A 21,549-nucleotide genomic window follows, 5' to 3' on the forward strand; every position below is an offset into this window, starting at 1 on the left:
AGAATTCCTCATCAATCAGGCGTAATCTGAGCAAAGATCTGAAAGAGGCGAGGGAGTGAACAATGTGAGGAACAGTCCAGGCAAAAGGAAGAATCAGTGTGAAGATCATATGGAAGACACGAAGAAGAGGAGCTGGGATGATTGATCTCAAGTTCATAAAATTAGTGCATATTAATAATTAATTGCAAGGTAGCATGAGTCCGTATGTGCTTAGTCATTCAGTCGTGGCCCACTATTTGTGGCCCTATGGACTGTAACCCCCAGGCTCCTCTATTCATGGGATTTTCCAGGCAAGAATACTGGAGTGGGCTGCCTTTTCCTTCTCTAGGGTGTCTTCCCAACCCAGAGATCAAACCCTCGTCTCCTGCGTCTCTTGCATTGGCAGGCACATTCTTCACCATTAAGCCACAAGGTAGCATAAGAAGAAGTAAAATACAATCAAAGCAGGCTTTGGTATCCAGTTACCTACGTTTGAATCCCACTTCTTCTCATCCATTGTTTTAGCTTGGACAAGCCATTTAGCCTTTCTGCTTTATTATCTATAAAATGTGAATACTATTAGTAATAGCATCAACATGTTATTGTTATGGGTAAGGCAGAACAGTTCCTGGAATACTACAAGTACACAGGAAATGCTAGTGGTTTAGAAGAAAACTGCCATCATACGTTACAGTCAAAAGGTACCTTATTATTTCCAAAGTACTTTTTCAGACGTGTTTTCTATAGGATTTTGAAATTGAGTTATAGAAGGCAGTTAATAAGCCCAATTTATGAATGAGGAAAAGGAGGACCAAAGAGTTTACTGACTCATTCAAGGTCATATTATTGCTGTGTCTTGGATCTGGAACTAAAACCCAGTCCTTCATCCTCATTTCTTGGATATGTTTGTTTTCCACTCAAGTACCCACTTCCCAGTGGACTACACTGTCCTCAAGAGCTAGGCAGATACGGAAGAATTTTTCCAGAGCAAGTGGAATTTAAAAATAATTAAGGAGAATGGAAAGGAGAGAGGTCATTTCAAGCAAGGAGAAAAGAATTTGCATTCAGGAAACTCTTGGGATTTTTACTGGAGGCTGTGGAAATAGGGTGATGAGGCAACAGTGATTAGACCACTTTAAAACAGAATTATATAGAGATGTGCAGAAAACCAGGCAAAAACCATAGGCAAGTTGAGGCCAGATGGTAGAGAACTTTAAATGTCAAGCTAAGGCATTTGAGCTTTATTTTTGGCATTGAGGAAATCGTTGATGGTTTTTTAAGTAGACGAGAGATATGAAAAAATGTGCATTTTTAGGAAAATCAGAATGGATAGATAAGAAAGAAAGAGAGAAATGGAGATCAATTTAGATAATATTAAGAGTAGTCCAGGAAAGATAAATGATTCAGAAAGGACCACATAAAAATACATTAATCCAGCTAAAATTAAATTGCTTTCAAAACAGAAGCTTCCTATTCTGTTAAAGCAAAGCTACCCATGTTTGGAAGTTTAGTTATTTCCAGGTGCCTCAGGTAGGACGCAAGCACACACTAGACTCTTACTGGAACATTTTGCCTGGGTGCTGTTCTGTGTTTCAGATGGTGACAGCTTGAGTGTGATATGTTGCACATGCTACTTTGGAAACATATGAAGAAACATTAAATGCACGTGTCATGCAAAGCATAACTTAGAATACGACTTTTTTCTTCTGCTTAGCAGCTGCAGTTAACACTTTCTGGAGTTTGAAATGCCCCTAGTATATCTCTGTCTACTGCTTGCTATAGTAGCAGCCCTAAGAAAGTACCTAGCAGCTGCTGTGTAATTCCCAGGGTGCATCTAAGGAATGTGAAGTTAGTTAATGGAAGAAAGGGAAATGGTCCATTTGGGAGCAACACACAAGTTAAAAGAGAACTAATAACAGAGGGGCAATATGTCCTGTGACATCCAAGACTTACCTATATCCCTCTCTCCCTCTTTTTTTTTTTTTTCTAGTTTGCTATTATTTTAGAATCAACAAACAAACAATCAACAAAAAAGAATTACATATTTATGGCTAAGTTAGTAGACTCACCAGCTCCTCCTGATCATTTTTCAGTACATGGGTTCTAGTACCAAATAGTCAAATGAAGCATTGTATACAAAGGCAGCTAGAGAAATAAATTATTATTGGACTTATTAAAAAATACCTGTTAATTAGCATGAAGGAAAAAGAAAGTTTTTTAGAAGCCTACAGATATCTTTTGTCAGGTTGTAATTTCATTAGTTCTCATGAGTTAAGTGGGGTCTGAGCTCCCGGCATAGCCAGGGAGAAGTCAAAGACTTCTTCATGGTGTGTGGGCAACCAGATACAGTCCTTCTGCTCTGTAACCATGAAAGGCTCTAAATTGCTGAAGTTAGTGATGTGGGTTCTTCCACTGTGAAATTCATACTGAGGGAGGTATCAACCACAATTCTCTGTGCATATTGTCATTACTTCCTAACAGAATACATTCATTCCATTCAGTTCAGTCACTCAGTCATTTCCGACTCTTTGCCACCCCTTGAATTGCAGCACGCCAGGCCTCCCTGTCCATCACCAACTCCCGGAGTACACTCAAACTCATCTCCATCGAGTCCGTGATGCTATCCAGCCATTTCATCCTCTGTCATCCCCTTCTCCTCCTGCCCCCAATCCCTCCCAGCATCAGGGTGTTTTCCAGTGAATCAGCTCTTCGCATGAGGCGGCCCAAAGTATTGGAGTTTCAGCTTCAGCAGCAGTCCTTCCAATGAACACCCAGGACTGATCTCCTTTAGAATGGACTGGTTGGATCTCCTTGCAGTCCAAGGGACTCTCAAGAGTCTTCTCCAACACCACAGTTCAAAAGCATCAATTCTTTGGTGCTCAGCTTTCTTCACAGTCCAACTCTCACATCCATACATGACCACTGGAAAAACCATAGCCTTGACTAGACGGACCTTTGTTGGAAAAGTAATGTCTCTGTTTTTCAGTATACTATCTAGGTTGGTCATAACTTTCCTGCCAAGGAGTAAACGTCTTTTAATTTCATGGCTGCAATCACAATCTGCAGTAATTTTGGAGGCCCCCCCCCAAAATAAAGTCTGACACTGTTTCTATTGTTTCCCCATCTATTGCCCATGAAGTGAATGGACTGGATGCCATGATCTTACTTTTCTGAATGTTGAGCTTTAAGCCAACTTTTTCACTCTCCTCTTTCACTTTCATCAAGAGGCTTTTTAGTTCTTCTTCACTTTCTGCCATAAGGGTAGTGTCATCTGCATATCTAAGGATACTGATATTTCTCCCGGCAACCTTGATTCCAGCTTGTGCTTCTTCCAGCCCAGTGTTTCTCATGATGTACTCTGCATGTAAGTTAAATGAGCAGGGTGACAATATACAGCCTTGACATGCTCCTTTTCCTATTTGGAACCAGTCTGTTGTTCCATGTCCAGTTCTAACTGTTGCTTCCTGACCTGCATACAGATTTCTCAAGAGGCAGGTCAGGTGGTCTGGTATTCCCATCTCTCTCAGAATTTTCCACAGTTTATTGTGATCCACACAGTCAAAGGCTTTGGCACAGTCAATAAAGAAGAAATAGATGTTTTTCTGGAACTCTCTTGCTTTTTCCATGATCCAGCAGATGTTGGCAATTTGATATCTGGTTCCTCTGCCTTTTCTAAAACCAGCTTGAATATCTGAAAGTTCACCGTTCATGTACTACTGAAGCCTGGCTTGCAGAATTTTGAGCATTACTTTACTCACATGTGAGATGAGTGCAATTGTGCAGTAGTTTGAGCATTCTATGGCATTGCCTCTCTTTGGGATTGGAATGAAAACTGACCTTTTCCAGTCCTGTGGCCACTGCTGAGTTTTCCAAATTTGCTGGCATATTGAGTGCAGCACTTTCAGAGCATTATCTTTCAGGATTTGAAACAGCTCTACTGGAATTCCATCACCTCCACTAGCTTTGTTCGTAGTGATGCTTTTTAAGGCCCACTTGACTTCATATTCCAGGATGTCTGGCTCTAGGTGAGTGATCACACCAAAGTGATTATCTGGGTCGTGAAGCTCTCTTTTTTGTACAGTTCTTCTGTGTATTCTTGCCATCTCTTCTTAATATCTTCTGTTTCTGTTAGGTCCATACAGTTTCTGTCCTTTATCAAGCCTATTTTTGCATGAAATGTTCCCTTGGTATCTCTAAATTTCTTGCAGAGATCTCTAGTCTTTTCCATTCTGTTGTTTTCCTCCATTTCTTTGCATTGATAGCTCAGGAAGGCTTTCTTATCTCTCTTTGCTATTCTTTGAAACTCTGTATTCAGATGCTTATATCTTTCCTTTTCTCCTTTGCTTTTCACTTCTCTTTTTTTCACAGCTATCTGTAAGTCCTCCTCAGACAGTCATTTTGCTTTTTTGCTTTTCTTTTCCATGGGGGTGGTCATATATATTCATTCCAATAAAGGCAGATAAATATTTTCTGTCTTACCTGTTTCTTTTCAAGACATATTTGACTCAGGTTCATGGCAAGATATTCAATTTCAATAGAAAATAGACAGAGAGAAGATTTTTTTTTCCATAATCAACTGATGGAATTTCAAAATATCAGGAGCCACTCCACTCTCCACTCCACTCTCAGATTGAGCATAAGTGATAGGGCAATGGAGAAATTATCTGGAACATAATCGTTGGATAATCTAGTAGACTAATGTGAATTTTTTTGACCAGCTTTTCATATTTTAAGCAGAAAATTCATTTTTTGAAATAAGGAGACTAAGAAAGGAGAGAGAATTCAGAGGACAAGAAGAAGAAGAAGAGGAGACTCAGCCAAATAAAAGAAATAAAGAAGAAAAAAGGCCAGGAAACCAGAGGAAATGAAAGAACAGAGGATGGGAGAAGGGGAAGAGCTTATTTCAAGTGGAAATACTGGTTAGTATCCTAGCTGAGCTGATCCTACAGTTGCCTATTCTCAGAGTTTAAGTAGCTGGATGGCTTTCCTCTTATGATAATTAGTGAATAGCAAAAGGTCATCAAGTTTGATTTATTCTGGGTAGCTGAAGTCATTTGGTTCTTTCACTGGAGATGATTCCTAACTAGTGGAAAATGGCAGGTTAGAATGTTTTCATTTAGTTTGATGAATTATCTATAAATAAGGTGGAACACATAAGTCAAATGAAACTCTGAAATATTTACTTCCATTCCTCTTATAAGTCTTCTCAATGATTTCATGAGTATAATTTAAGAACTTACTAGAATTTCTTTCTCTGACTTTCCAAGTCATCAGAACATCACATCAAGATGTCTGAAAGAAAGTCTTGTGTAGGTCAAATGGTACTTCAGTCAAATCCAGTCATTCATAGAGTTGTTTCAGTCAATGGAATTGTCCTCAGGATGACAGCCAGAGAACTCGCCTAGGCCAAGATAAATGCATTAGGAAGCAAAAGAGGAATGCAGCTCAATGGGCAGTGAAAATCAATGAGTGCAAATTGACCCATTTTGCCTCACTGTCTTGTACTGTCCATTAAGCCCTATTTTCTGGTTCATGGTTGTTCACTTCATTTACTTTCTAATCCTCCTTTTGCCAGCTTGGCACATCTCCAGGTTAGTGCAATCCTGTTAATTGCCATCGCCTGCTACTGACTAACTGTGACACAGGCCTTATCACCTCGTTACAGGGATTGGACATGAAACTCTACACACGAAACCCAGCATGAGGCTGACTTCATTCAGGATTGGGACTTAAATCAGACATGATCTCACAGCTTCTTGGGAATGGAGATTTTCCATGTCTTCATACCTCCAAAGGAGCTGGGATTTGCTTTGGCTCACTTGACTTTTACAGTCTCATTGCCACAGTGATCACTGCAGTATATTAGATGAGAAAGTTGGAAAAGTGGAATATTCTATGATGGGACAGTTTTAAACATTTTCCTTCCCTGTGGAATCCAGGCCACCTAATCACTTGGTAAAGAGTGTTAGTGAATTTATTACACTGTGTTATAACCACTGATCTCTGTGTTTTGTTTTGTTTTGTTTTTCATTAAAGTGGGCTTTATAAGTACAAAAAGTTATGTGGTTTTATATTTTGTTCTCAGCCGCTAGTCTGACCAATGATAATTTGCTGATTCAGTACACCAAATAGCATTAATGGAGCAACTACCACAAGCTGGCTCATTCTCAAGATAGTACTATGGGGTTCACTACTATTATTTCAATATATTTGATGATGGAATGGAAGGTCACAGAGGTTAAATTGCTCATCTGTGATTGGCAAAGCTAGAATGCAAGCTCAGGATGCCTGACCCTAAAACCTCTAGCTTTTTTTCCTATCTATATTAAAATGATTTAACAGATTTGATTTCAAAATGAGGTCATGAAAAGTGAATCACATATATCAAAACATTTTCTGGTAAACTGAAAACAAATTACAAAGTTTTTGTCTGCATAAAATTGCTGGAAAACACATATTAATCTTATTTTATATTTTATTTTTAATAAAGTATCTAATAATGCAAAATCAAAAAAATAAAACCCTGCTCTTTTGAGAACATTTCAACTCTTCTATTTTTCCCCTATGTGGTCTGTTTACTTATTCAAAGAGAAAAAAGCTTGGGGCTAGACTTGATATTTAGTAAGAAAATTCAACCTCTCAAAAAATATCTAGTGACTTTTACAAGAGAATCAATGTACATGTTTGGTGCACATTTGAAAAAAGTTTATTGGCTGAGTCTTTTTTTTAAGTTCAAAACGTCACACATTCCAAAAGGAAAAGTATTTTGATTAATTAAATTGAGAAATAAAGTCTTATTTTATAAGTGGCAGTCACTATCAGATGACTCTTTCATTCTGATTGGGACTACTATAGTCTATCTTTTGGTTTTTGAGTCAAAATATAATTGACTGTAGAATCACCTCCTCATATGGAATTACACAGCATGTTGGCTTTTCACAGGCACTTATACATGTGTGTTTAACTCCGTGATCCCGCATATAGGCTTTTTTTTTTTTTCCATACTGTAAATGATGAGCTCTGCATGGCTCCTAGATGAACTCTAATTTGTGTAATTTTCTTCTATCACCTCAGTTCCTCTCAAAGTTTCAGTTGAATACATTTTTTTTTTCACTTTGTGTCTCAGATTCTTGCGTAAGGTTGTTTCAGTGTTTGATAAGTATTTTATGTGACTTTATTTCTTAGCTTTCATAATCAAAGAACTCACTTTTCTTCCTATCATAGTAAGTGAGAAATTTTAACTTTAAAAAAGGCTCAGCCAGTACTTTTTTCATTTGCACAGATTTTGTGCACCAAATTTATACATTTGTAAATATATCCCTTTCTTTTGGTTTTTATCTTCCTAAAAACTCACTTTCTAACATATTGTCTTATTCATCATTCAACTCCACAGCAAATTTCCAACTGTAAAGAAAATTTGTTATTTTTTGAGTGCAATTACTGGAAATAGCAACCTACTCCAGTACTCTTGCCTGGAAAATCCCACGGACGGAGAAGCCTGGTAGGCTACAATCCATGGGGTCCCAAAGAGTCGAACATGACTGAGTGACTTCACTTTCTTTCTTTCTATCTTTCTATTCTTCATTTTAATTCTGTTTCTGGCTGCCTTTAATCTAGTTGTGCAAAGTTATGTAAGATGTCTCCATTTTGGCGGTGGGAGGGATGGTCTCTTGGTAAACATCAAACTTCCCAGGGGCAAGATAACAGATGGCAACATTTATCTTGCAACCCATGATTTTCTATCATATTTCCACTATCATTTTCATTTTTGTAGCATGGAATTCAGTTGAGAATTTTTGAACAACTTTCTTTTCCCTTTACAAGAATGTTGATTTCAGATACTGAGAACCCACAAATTTTGTATTTGCACATACACATCTCCGGTAATTTTAGTAGGTTTCTGAGTGTGTGATTTCTTTCTTGGCTATGTCTGTGTACTGTGTTCTTCCAACAGTGAGGGTATGAGAAGTGAGCAGGGACAAATACCCTGTATAAATCAAACTTTACCTGCTTTGACCTATTTATTTGCCCCTTTATTCAACAGGCATATATTAATCAACTACTCATGTGGCCTGTCCCCTTGGATTTCTTGGTAAAGATTACATTTTCAGATCATTGATGTCTGATTTTTGCTAACTCATTATTTGATCTAGTTACCTTCTGAGCCAAACTTGAGTTTCAGAAAGCTCTTTTCCTAGAAACTCTCAAATTTCCCCAAAGACTCCAATTCTTATGTTCACAAAGCAGAATGATTTTCATCTTAATAAAACACACAAAAAAAGCATTGTAATGATCTACATTATCTGATATAGTGGTCTTAGTTCAGATAGCCTGCTTTTGCAAGCACTCTTGTAATTTGAGGTCACAATACATATACAATATTTAAGTTAGATCAGGCCTAATAAAATGAAATGGAAGCAGGTTCTGTTAAGCAAATGCTGTACTATTGAACACAGAAACAGCTTTCCCATTAAAATCAAATGAAAAGTTTGAATTCTACTTGTTAAATTGTACATCAAGATTCAGTAATTCAGGTTTGAATTCTGAATATATGATTTTGTGTTGTTTTAAATAAAAATATTTCAATTAACTGAGCAACCAGTGAACAGTGATGTCAATATACAAGAAAAAGTACAGTTAACTGGCCTAAGAAGAGATATAGGTATGACAAGTCTTTTAAAAATATAATATTTATAAGCAAATACTTCTAATCTTTACATGTAGGATGGTCCCTAGAAGTATAATAGTCCAATTAAAAAAAAAAAAAAAAGATGCAGAGAGATCCTCAAAAGAAGTGTTTTATTTTTCCCAGTATACTTTAGTTCTCAAACATTTGTTAAAATGAGAATAATACTTTTGGAGTTGGTTTCAAAATAATTTATAAAATCAGTAATATTTTATTTTGAAGTTGTAGCTAGAGGAATGTTTGCTATTTGATTTCATTTCATATGACTTAGACACACAGAATATTAGAAAGAGAAATACAAAGTAAGGAACTCTAATAAATTATTTTCCTCTTTTTGTTTCTGGGCAAATTAAGAAAATGGTGTTGATGTGACCCAACCTGCATATTTTCACACATAAATTCCACTATTTACTTAAGTTTAATGTTAACATCAGAAATCTAATAGTTTAATCAAGTGTATCACATATATCTTAGGGTGTAAAGAAGGTTTTACCCATATGGAAGCTTGTGCAATAAGAAAATCCTGATATCATTTAACCAAAAAAATCCTTACTTAAGCATGACAAGGAAATGAAAGATAAAATGAAGCTATAAAGACACTGCACTTTCAACAGTCTTTTACTCTTTTTACAACTCTGTTAAAAAAAATTCTAAACACATGCCATTATAATTTTTATAAATGTGCTTATGAATACATTTACAGTTTTAATTACAACATACATAACACATAAACAGGTTGCTAAATACTTTCTTGAGTTCAGTAAATCCAAGAATTAAAATTAAAGCTTAAAGCTGCTACATAATAATTAATTTGGTTGAATTTAGATATCTTGCACATTGTAATCTTTAAGTAAGACATTTAAAATATTTTAAAATTACTTTTTTAAAAATTGTTAATTGTATTTGGTGAATTAGTTGATTAAGATTTTGGTACATTTTTTAAAATATGTGCATAAAAAGAACAATATAAAATTCTATGGTTCAGTAAGCATCAGGAAGTTAGGACCATAATGAACCATGATATTTTGTGACATTTCATTAATAAGATTTTTTTTTCTCAGTTCTTATATGGTTTTTGTATACTTAGCAATTTTCTGCCAAGTTATGATCAACTAGTGACTAATTTTCCCTATAATCTCTTTACTCAGGAAATGTGAATGTCTTTGTGTTGTAATCAGAAATGGTCTTTTGATGGGTTTTTTAACAAATGCTCTCAGTTTTACATTTTACTGGATGGAAAAGCAGGACAAAACTATCCTGGACATATTGCTCTTATTATTTTTGAAACCGTATTTTGTGAGAGGACACTAAAATCTTAGGAGCTACATACATACATACAGTCTCCAGTCAGTCAAGAGGATTATGATCTGAAATCTTGCTTGACAATGCTGTAGTCAAAAGAAAAAAAAAATTATCTAATTAAATCATACTTCAGATCTTGGAATTGCTATTCAAAAATTTGAATAATTTGTGCCTAAAAGTTATTGGGAATCATTGACAGCTATTTCCTTTCATGAAATTACATCTCCATTATAATTTGTAAATGCTAATATTTCTTATTTTATGTCAGTAAAATCAAACTACTGATTTTGAGGGTTCTTTTCTCCATGTGTTTTCATATTTTCTAGCAGTGAATTTTATAATACCTTGCTCAATATAAGCACTCGATAAAACTTTGACTATTTCATTGTGGTTACATTAAAGAAGCTTTTTTGTTTGTTTGTTTACTTTTCATTTTTAATAGGAACTAAATATGTTAAAAATTAGTTAAAGTATCAAGTACTGGAGAATGTTATAAATTGCAGGTGGTATTTCCAGTGAATTTTTAGACAAATCAAAATTGAATAACTCAGGCTGATGCACTTCTGACTGTGAGACTCAAATAATCTGTGAGTGAGTGAGTGAAAGTCGCCCAGTCATGTCCAACTCTTTGCAACCCCATGGACAATACGGTTTATGGAATTCTCCAGGCCAGAATATTGGACTGGGTAGCCTTTCCCTTATCCAGGGGATCTTCCCAACCCAGGGATCGAACCTTGGTCTCTTGCTTTGCAGGTGGATTCTTTACCAGCTGAGCCACAAGGGAAGCCTAAGGATACTGATGTGGGTAGCCTATCCCTTCTCCAGCAGATTTCCCCGACCCAGGATTCCAATCGGGGTCTTCTGCATTGCAGGCGGATTCTTTACCAACTGAGCTATCAGGGAAGCCAGACCCAGTCTTAATGATACACCAGGACCCACAAGTTTACTGCAGGTGACTAGAGAGCCCTGATGATGAAGCAAGGACCTGTTTTGATTGGTCAATTCTGGCACTCTATTAAGGTTAAATCTGTTTTGAAGTTCAGTGTAACAGACTAAATGAACAAGAAAGACATTAATGGTCTGTAGGTGGTAAGAGAAGTGATTAGAGACAGAATGGGAAAAGAAAATGACATTTTCCTGAGTACCTACTATGTGTCCATTCCTACTTAGGACATTCTTTTATATCCTCACAGAATCTCCATTATGAAGAGAGGGAATTGAAACTTTGAGTTCAAGATGAAATAAAATAGCAAAAGTAAAATGCCTAGATCAACCCTTCTGCTACTCATAATCATTCAAAAATTTTAACAGATTCATAAACCTGTGCTTCCTGAAGTAGAATCTGTTGCAGTTTGCAAATCCTTTAAGCCAGTTTTTGCCAAATGCCAGTGATTTACACATAAGAACTGTGTATTGCAATAAAGGAGTGATTTTCTAGAGGGCAGTACAGATTGTCAAGAATGGAAAGTTGGTTTTTTGATTACATAATGTAACCTTCTGGCTTTCAAAATGCCAGGAAGTCATGCAACAGAGTTATATGACTTTCTGAATCCTGGCATTGGCAAAGTCAGAATTACAAATTTGAATCCATCAATGCCTTCCTTTGTGCCTTTCTACTGGTCCATTGAAGTAGCACTGTTAGTTGTTCAGATGTATATGACTATTTGCAATCCCATGAACTATAGCCCAACAGGCTCCTCTGTCCATGGAATTCTTCAGGCAAAAATATTGGAGTGGGTTGCCAGTCCCTTCTCCTGAGGATTTTCCTGACCCAGGGATTGAACCCTGGTCTCCCACACTGTGGGCAGTGATACTAAATTGGAAGAGTATAAGCTACTTGAAATTGGGACCACATTTTCTTGGCATAAACTCTTTTCTGTCAATAAATGCTCAATACAAATGCAACATCTGAGTACTATTTGTTTGACTCATTCATTCAACATATATTTTAAAGACTCTTTTATATCATAGTAACTGTAATGGAAATGTAGAAATTAAAAACAATGATGCTTGTTATTGGAGTTGCATATTAGGTGACCTATATAAGGAGAGAAATATTTATTAGAACGTGTGGGAAGAATGGCAGTGGAAGAGGAAGTATGAGCTAATGGCAGAGAGATTTAGTTTAAATTTTGGTTTTATGCAGGAAACTGTACGCTTTGCACGAGTTACTCAGTTTAACTAAATGCTTATTTCCTCGTCCGTAAAACAGAGATCCTACCTAATAAGCTGGTCATAAGGTTTGGTTCTCACTAGGTACACAGGACATGGTGTTATTATGGAATATATTGTTATTATTGTGGTTATCTATATTATATATTATAAAAATTGCTGTTCTTCTGCAGAGTGGATCAGAAGAGATTCTATTAAAATGGAAATAGTAGAAAATATTTTGTAGTATGAATAGGCAGGTATCAAATGGACAAAGTATTGTAAGGATAGTGAATGATCAGTGGAAATATAGGCTTACTTTATGAATCTTGAAATGGTTAAATCACACATTTCGATGGGTAACAACTTTGCTAGTCTTGTAAAGTAGCATAAATTCAGTGACTCACTGACTTACCCTCCAAGAGGAAAATGTGTGTGTGTGCATATAACTCTTTGAACTTGTTTGAACTTGGTCTTCTTCAGGAAAATAGAAAGAGTGTTCTTCACAATCTAGAGGTTAGATTCTTTTTTCCAGCTGTATTACAGCACAAAGCAAAGCCATTCTCAGATAACAGGCAACTACAGCAGACATTCTGCTACACATGCACCAAAACGTTAAACTTTCTTAAGTAATAAAATTTTACGGGTATCTTAAACAAATTAGGAAAAGCACTTCCTGTTGCCAGAAAAATTCAACTGATACACCTTCATATTTAAGATCAATATTTGATAATGTACAGACAGACATGGTGAAATTTTGGTTATGAGTCTCTCAAGAGTGGAAGCAGTGACTAATTTTATTTTCTTGGGCTCCAAAATCACCGTTGATGGCGGTGATTAAAAGATGAAATTAAAAGATGTTTGCTCCTTGGAAGAAAAGCTATGACAAACCTAGACATCATATTAAAAAGCAGAGACATCACTTTACTGACAAAAGTCTGTAGAGTCAAGGCCATGGTTTTTCCAGCAGTCATGTAGGGATGGGAGAGTTGAACCATAAAGAAGGCTGAGCACTGAAGAATTGATGCTTTCAAATGATTGTGCTGTTGAAGACTCCTGAGATTCTTCGGACTTCAAGGAAATCAAATCAGTTAATCCTAAAGGAAATCAAATCCGATTATTCATTGGAAAGGCTGATGCTGAAGTTGAAGCAGCAATGCTCTGGCCACATGATGTGGAGCCAACTCATTGAAGAAGATCCTGATGCTGGGAAAGATTGAAAGCAAAAGGAGAAGGGGGTGGCTGAGGATGAGATGATTAGATAGCATCACTGACTCGATGGACATGAATTTGAGCAAACTCTGGGAGACAGTGAAGGACAGGAAAGCCTAGGGTGCTGCAAGTTAATGGGGTTGCAAAGAGTCAGACACGACTTAGTCACTGAACAACAAAACAACTCTCTACTCTGATCAAGATCAGTGAACATAATGGCATGGGAAGTGACTGGTAATCAGCAGATTCAGAGCAGCTAAACAAAAAAGACCTGACTGGAGTACAATTAATCAAGTCGCACTAACAGTGAAGGTAATATTATCATCTCCACTTTATCGAGTAAGAATATGAAATGCAGGGCAACTGAATAACTTGCAAGATCACAGCTGTGTGTGTGTGCTCATCACTTCAGTCATATCCAACTCTTTGCGACCCTGTGGACCATAGTCAAGCAGGCTCCTCTGTTCATGGGGTTCTCCAAACAGGAATCTGGAGTGGGTTGCCATGTCCTCTTCCTGGTGATTTTTCCGAGCCGGGGATCAACTTGAGTCTGCCTGTGTCTCCTGTATTGCAGATGGATTGTTGACCCACTGAACCTGGGAAGTCCAAGGTGACAGCTAATAAGTAGAAAAATAAGACTCTAGCAGGCATGTTCTTAATCAACATATAGTTAGGATAAGATCAGTTTACAGCACATTACATTTGACATCTCACTATAGGTATCCAAAAATACTGAGACATGAAAAGTGAAAGTTAGTCACTCAGTCACATCTGACTCTTTGTAACCCCACGGACTGAAGCCCTTCCAGGCTCCTCTGCCGTGAAATCCAAGCAAGAGTGGGTAGTCATTTCCTTCTCCAGGGGATCTTCGTACCCAGGGATTGAACTCAGATCTCCTGCATTGCAGGCAGATTCTTTACAGTCTGAACCACCAGGAAAGCCCATATTGAGATGTAGAGAGTTAGAAATCTGGTTCTGTATATGGATAAATATATTATATTGAGATAGATTTGGAAATAGGAGTGTGGATGAACTTTTTCAAAAAACAGGGTCCAGAAGGCTATACTTTTGACTGAAATAAGACACACTAGAGGGGAAAAAAATAAAAAACACACACGATGTCTTTGTGCTGCAGGTAATACCCATAGAAGGAAATGGAACAGCATAGAGTAAAAACCAAATGCAGAAGGTTAGAAATTTAGCAGTCAGATGGAGATGAAAATGAAAAAGATGAAAAAAAATTGAAGGAACAATTTGAGAAGTAGGGAAAAAAAACAGAAAAATGAACATTTTAGAAGTTTTCAGGAAACAATATTGAGAATAGGGTGGTGGACTTTTTTAATATAACCAAAAGCAATGAGGTCTCAAAAGAGGCCATTGATATTTGATAATTTGTTGTCATTAGTAAACTTTGGTGGAGTGAAGAAGATTGAAGTCAGATTACAGGTGGTTGAAGAGTGAAAGGAAATGAGGAAAGATATTAAGTAGGGAATTCCCTGGCAGTCCAGTGGTTAGGACTCATAGCTTTCACTGCCTTGGGCCCGGGAACTTAGATCAGGGAAATAAGCTCTTGGCAGCCTCCCAATACAGCCAAAAGAAAAAAAAAAGATATGAAAGAAAAACTGACTTTATTCACCTTCTGCTTATGAAGACATTCATAAGCAATGTCTTCCTTGCTTATTCTAGTATTTAAGACAAAAATGTCATGTCAATCTGGACCCTGGAGGAACATGAGTCTATTGTTACAGCTTCTAAGACTTGGGAAAGGGCCAGCTGAGGAGGTTTAGAGTAGAAACCAAGGTGGTCCTCAATTCTATTTTTCTCATATCAGTCAATCTAAATATGCCATTGGAGAGTGGATGGAGATTGATTTACTGGGTGGAATGGAGAGCAGGTAATGCTGAGTTTGAATCCAGCCTTGTGAGTTAAAAACTCTGTGGCGCTGCAGATGTTTCTTAAGCTAAATCTCAGGTTTCTGACCTATAAAATGGAGGTTGTAAAAGAGCTTATTTCACAAGTCATTCAGATGATCAAACAAGTTATTGCAAGCAAAGTATTTATCAGTGTGTCTCACATCATTAAGTGCTTAATTAATAGTAACTGCTATACTTATTTATTATTATTATTATCATCTGTACTTTCATTTAATTCTTATGATTATGCATAGTGACTTGTCATCTGGGAATCTGCCTGAATTCCCTCAAGGATATAATTTAGCCATAAATACAAACCACTCTTGTCATCCAGAATAGACACACACACACACACACACACACACACACACACACACACACACACACAGTTTCAGTAATAGAAACAGCATGGGATATGGAGTAAGAGAGATAAAATCTTGAGTCTGATTACATTGATTTCTAGCTGTTTCAACCCTGGAAAATGTCTTGTCCTCCCTGATATTTCCTCATCTGTATAATCAGAAAAAATAATACTTTTCTCATAGTACCATTATAAAAATTGCATGAGACAATGCTTATTTAAGGGTTTTGAACTGGCACTTATTAAGTTCACTACAAAGATATGTTTGCATTCATTTATCCTCAGGATTAAACATGAAAAACAGAGTCTTAAGTCATTTTTGTTTCAGTTGACACTTTTTTTGATGAAGATATTTTACTCTTACTACTGTTTTTACCCTGTGAAAAAAGTCTTTCTAGACCCAGAGGCCAGTATCTGTAGAGAGCCAGCCTGTCTCATGAAAATATATAAGCACAAACAACGATATCACTTTCAGGAAGCTTTTATGTTGGGCATGGGAAAAGGTAACAGTTCTAAATAGATGAACCGTGTGCTTACCATGAGGGTTGGCACTGCCACTGGGACCTCTTGGGATCTGGTAGGTTCAGCATGCTGTTTCATTTTGCTCCTATTCTCACACACTTTAAAGAAGAGTATTAAAAATTTACTTCAGTCTTTTGATAATCTCTTTACCTAGTGTACAATGGCTGTATACCCAACGTGCTAGGTTCCCTTCAACAGTTCCCATTTTATTGCTCTGGAACTTGATAGAATTTCAGTTTTAAATAAAATGGTTAATAATTCCTCTGGTGTATTTGAGATTTTTAAAAGTATTTTTTCAATCTAGTTTAAACTGTGTTTAATTTATTAAATCTTAATTTAATATTTTATTATTTGAGCTAATATATTTAAAATGCATTACATCTTAATTTTATATATTCAATCATAGTTTAATAAAGTTTCCTTTTTAACATTTTGATTAAAAGGACTGTTGCACAGTAGTCACACCTTTCAATTAAACTCCAAGCACTGTCGTCTCAGTGGGCTTCAATATTCCATCAAGGACTAGAAGCTGAAGTCCAGACAAAGAGGAAGAAAATCAGTAGAAAAATGTAAAAATATTATTGGCCTATTTTTCTGGACGTAATGACTTCTGTATTATTAACAGCAATACTATTTGCTGTATCAGACATATTCCCAAATTTCAATGGCTGAAAACAATGGACGTTATTTGCATAATCCATGAAACCTATGCTCCTGGTGCATCTGTGGCTCTCCTCCAGGTGGTGGTTCCAGTATTCTGCTATCATTTCATCATGTTGAACTACCATCTTCAATATTTGTCACATGATCATCCAGAAGGTGAAAGAATGAAGATCTCATGGGATGGGTTTTTATGAACAGATCTGGGAGTAGCACCTGTTATATTTGTTCCTGTTCAGTTGGTCAAAACCCAAGTGACAAGACCAACTAACTCCAAGGGATGACTGGTATTGTAGTTGAGCTGTGTGCAAGGGACAGAAAGGAAACAGGCTGTTCATATTTAAGATGTTATTATTTGTATTCCAAAGAATATATAACATTGTTAGATATAACATAACATAACATTTTAGATATTTCATCTCTAGAATCATTTCTTTGTATAAGAAATTTTTAATTTCTGTGGAAATAAAGAATCCCTGACTTAAAAAAAAATAAAAAAACAAAGAAAAAAATGTTGTTTGATAAAGAAAGCCAACAAAGTACAGGTGAAATGCTGTGTCTGAGAACCATAGCCTTCTTCCAATCAGTAATCTCTGAGCACCAAAGTAACCATATAAAGAGCAACAAGATGTAACCAGCTTGCAAAATGCTTTGAGAGAAATGCTCAAGGCTTTCAACGTTTGAAAAACTATTTTTTGATGAAATCAAACAGAAGTGTATTCCAGCTTTTCGATAATTTGATAGAGAGGCAAGTACTGATGGTTTGAAACAGAAAATACAGATTTCTTAACCAACCCATCCCCCCAAATGATAAAATATTGTGACACAGAGCCATAGATTTTCATCATGAACGTAGCACTGAAATTTTGCTAGCAAGTATATTTTGAGTGATTTCTCAAGAGCTCCTGATATACAAATGACAAGCACATGAAAAACTCTTAACATTATTAGTCATTAGCAATCTTTAAACTGAAACCACAATGAGATGTCACTACACACCACTTGAATTGCTAAAATTAAAAAGTCTGACCCTACCAAGTGCTGGTGAGGAAGTGAACAAATTGAACATCGCACACAATGCTAGTGAATATAAAATGGCACAACTACTTTAAAAAAATATTTGGGAATTTCTTAAAGAGTTAAACATACACCTACCATATGATCCACTTATTTCATGCCAAAGTTTTTCTCAAGCAAAATAAAAGCATATGTCCATACAAAGACATGTGCATGAATGTTCATAGCAGCTTTATTTGTAATAGTCAAAAAATGGAAACAACACAAATGTCCATCGACAAGTGCCAACAACTGTGGTATATCATGCAATAGAATACTGCTTAAAAACACACAAAAAAATAGGAATAAATATTGATACATACTACAAAATGGATGAATCTTAAAATAATTATGCCAAGTGAAAGAAGCCAGACAAAAATAGTGCATATTGTATGATCACATTTATATAGAATTCTAGAAAATACAAACTAATTTACAGTGACAGAAAGCAAATTAGTTGTTGTTTGGGGATGGGAGAGGAAGTTTGGAATAAAGCATTACAAAGGGCTCCAGAATACTTTTGGGAAAGTTATAGATATGCTTATTGTGTTAATTATGGTAAAGCATATACATAGATTAAATCTTATCAAATTGTATACTTTAAATATGAACAAGTAAGTTCATTGCTTGTCAATTATACCTTAATATTTTAAAATAATATTTGATGAAAAGGATTCAGCATATTCAATATTTCTGTCAGAAATGCATAACCAGAAATTAGGCCTGAACTGAAGGACAAAAATGACTGATCTGTACACTTTAAAAGCATTAAGTTTCTAAAAGTGTAAGAAAGAGTAAAGAAATTTTGCTGAATGAAGGACTATGAAGAGAAATGACAACCATATGCAACATATGATTCTACACTGGATTTTTATGTCTTTAGAGTCATTATTGGAATAACTGGCAAAATTTTACTTGGATTTGACTATTAAATTATAATAATATATAATTGCTAATTTCTTAAATTTGATGATTGTATCATGGTTATATAGCATAGTACCATGTTTGTAGGGAATATATACATAGTAGGAGTTGATGGACATTGGGTTGACAAATTACTCTTAAATGCTTGATAGCAACCATGTCTTTGTACATTTCTTTAGTTTCAAAAAAATAAACTAAATTTCTTTTAATTATTTCAACAATAGAAAATTTATCTCTCATCTCTCAAAAATAATTGAACAAAACATTCAAATAAAAAAGGGCAAAAGACTTAAAGAGATACTTCACCAAAAATAATATATAGACAGTAAATAAGCATATGACCAGATATTTGGTATCATTGGTCATTGGGTAAGCGGAAATCAAATCCACATGGAAATATCAGAAAACAAGTATTAAAATGGAGAAGATTGACAATGCCAAGTGTTTAGTGAGAAATTGGAACTTCCATACAGTGCTTTTGAGAATATGACATGGTGAAAGCACTTTGGAAAACAATTTTTCAGTTTCTTAAAGGGTTAAATATATATCTACCAAATGATCTAGTCATTCCAATCATAGGTACTTACATAAAATAAATGAAAATGTGTTCATACAAAGACTTGTATATAAAATCTATAGAATATTTATTAGTAATATTAAAAGTTAGAAACAGCTTACATGTTTATCAACAGGTAATTGTATATGTGTTTATATGTGTATTTATTTATGTCTACATGTGATGTATTCAGTTAATGAAATACTATTCAGCAAGAGGCTTCCCCAGTGGCTCAGTGGTAAAGAATCTGCCTGCATTGCAGGAGACATGGGTTTGATCCCTGGGCCAGATGATCCCCTGGAAGAGGGCATGGCAACCCACTCCAGTATTCTAGCCTGGAGACTGCCGTGGCCAGAGGAGCTTGGTGGGCTACAGTCCATAGGATCCCACAGAATCAGACACAGCTGAGAGGCTGAGGACACAGCACATTCAACAATAAAAAGGAATCAACATTGATACAATGCCAGAGATAAATATCAGAATAAGCATACTTAGTGAAAGAAGTCAGATAAACAAATTTACATACTATTGACTCTCTTTATATAAAGTTCTAGAAAATGTGAGCTAATCTATAGTGACAGAAATCATTGTCTTGGGATAGGAGAGGGAAGAGCCAGCAGGTGGCATGAAAAAGTAGTACCAGGAAACTTTTAGGACTGATGAATACATTCATTCTGTGACTGTGTTGATGGTTTCATATAAACAACTTGTGTTTATATGTCATATAAAATTGTACATTTTCAATATGTGCTTTTATTGTATGTAAATTACACTTCAGAAAAACCTAAAGAAGATAATTCAGAAGAAAAAAGCCTTAGTTGGATGCTTGATAACTTTAAGAAGCAGTGAGCCGAAGCCCTTACCTTGGACATGAGCACTGCTGCCCCTCCTGACCTTGGACCTGGAATAGCTCCTCTCGGCTGGACCTGCGCCACACAGCCCAATTGCACTCATCTCACACGCTAGTAAAGTAATGCTCAAAATTCTCCAAGCCAGGCTTCAGCAATATGTGTACCGTGAACTCCCTGATGTTCAAGCTGGTTTTAGAAAAGTCAGAAGAACCAGAGATCGAATCGCCAACATCTGCTGGATCATCGAAAAAGTAAGACAGTTCCAGAAAAACATCTATTTCTCCTTTATTGACTATGCCAAAGCCTTTGACTGTGTGGATCATAATAAACTGTGGAAAATTCTGAAAGAGATGGGAATATCAAACCACCTGACTTGCCTCATGAGAGATCTATATGCAGGTCAGGAAACAACAGCTAGAACTGGACATGGAACAACAGACTAGTTCCAAATAGGAAAAGGAGTACATCAAAGGTGTATATTGTCACCCTGCTTATTTAACTTCTATGCAGAGTACATCATGAGAAACGCTGGGCTGGAAGAAGCACAAGCTGGAATCAAGGTCGCCAAGAGAAATATCAATATCCTTAGATATGCTCATGCTACCACCCTTATGGCAGAAAGTGAAGAAGAACTAAAAAGCTTCTTGATGAAAGTGAAAGTGGAGAGTGAAAAAGTTGGCTTAAAGTTCAACATTCAGAAAACTAAGTTCATGGCATCCAGTCCTATCACTTCATGGGGAATAAAGTAAATGGATGGGCAAACAGTGGAAACAGTGGCTGACTTTATTTTTTTGGGCTCCAAAATCACTGTGGATGGTGATTGTAGCCATGAAATTAAAAGACACTTACTCCTTGGAAGGAAAGTTATGATCAACCTAGATAGCATTTTAAAAAGCAGAGACATTACTTTGTCAACAAAGTCTGTCTAATCAAGGCTACTGTTTATCCAATAGTCACGTATAGATGTGAGAGTTGGACTCTAAAGAAAGCTGAGTGCCAAAGAATTGATGCATTTAAACTGTGGTGTTGGAGGAGACTCTTGAGAGTCCCTTGGACTGCATGGAGATCCAACCAGTCCATCCTAAAGGAGATCAGTCCTGGGTGTTCATTAGAAGGACAGATGTTGAGGCTGAAACTTCAATACTTTGGCCGCCTAATGTGAAGAACTAACTCATTTGAAAAGACCCTGATGCTGGGAAAGATTGAGAGCAGGAGGGGAAGGGGACGACAGAGGATGAGATGATGGGATGGCATCACCGACTCAATGGATACCAGTGTGGGTAAACTCCGGGAGTTGGTGATGGACAAGGAGGCTTGGCATGCTGAGATTCATGGGGTCTCAAAGAGTCGGACACGACTGAGTGACTGAACTGAAC

Source organism: Capricornis sumatraensis, chromosome 2 (assembly GCF_032405125.1).
Source record: "Capricornis sumatraensis isolate serow.1 chromosome 2, serow.2, whole genome shotgun sequence".
Classification (NCBI taxonomy): Eukaryota; Metazoa; Chordata; class Mammalia; order Artiodactyla; family Bovidae; genus Capricornis; species Capricornis sumatraensis.